Source organism: Rhipicephalus microplus, chromosome 7 (assembly GCF_043290135.1).
Source record: "Rhipicephalus microplus isolate Deutch F79 chromosome 7, USDA_Rmic, whole genome shotgun sequence".
NCBI lineage: Eukaryota > Metazoa > Arthropoda > Arachnida > Ixodida > Ixodidae > Rhipicephalus > Rhipicephalus microplus.
The window spans coordinates 79,149,829-79,150,282 of record NC_134706.1 but is presented as its reverse complement, the minus strand read 5'-3'; the positions used below and the strand labels follow the sequence as shown (position 1 = coordinate 79,150,282).

The window sequence follows — 454 nt, the reverse complement described above, 5'->3', positions numbered from 1 at the left end:
AATGCTTTATGAAATGCCTGTCCTTTTAAATTATATGTACTCGCGTCACCAGCTAAGCATCCTCAGTTTGAACATGCACATATTAAAAAAAGCAGGCTGAAATGTTCGTTTTGTTTCGTTGAAAGCGTCCCTGAATTGGAAAGTTTTTTTTCGAATCCAACCCAAATAATGAAGATAAGGTCTGTTCAGTCGGGCAAGTGGTAGCTACCAAGAGCCGAGTGGTGTGACGTTAACCTGACTCCACACGGTGAACGATGGGTGTCATAGCGTAGTTTGATGTCATTATTGTACATCGTGTCGCTTCTTTGAAGGCGGTACTTATTAGTACCGCCTTCAAATAAGCGACACAATGTTGACACACAAATAAGCGACACACAAATAAACATTAAACGTACCGGTGGTACGTTTAAATGTTTATTATTTAGCAGCAGCTTTGATTGCAGCAATCACTCAT

General features: G+C 40.3%; 1 protein-coding gene across 2 annotated transcripts in view; it reads right to left on the bottom strand.

Annotated features, from left to right (window-relative positions):
* Nucleotides 1-379: 379 nt before the first annotated feature.
* The window catches only part of LOC119179574 (uncharacterized), a 24,282-nt gene continuing 24,207 nt past the window's right edge, over nucleotides 380-454 (bottom strand). For both annotated transcript variants that reach the window (XM_037430683.2, XM_075869317.1), the window contains one exon: nucleotides 380-454. This exon is cut by the window's right edge and continues 193 nt beyond it. The gene's annotated coding sequence lies outside the window, so the exon portion shown is untranslated.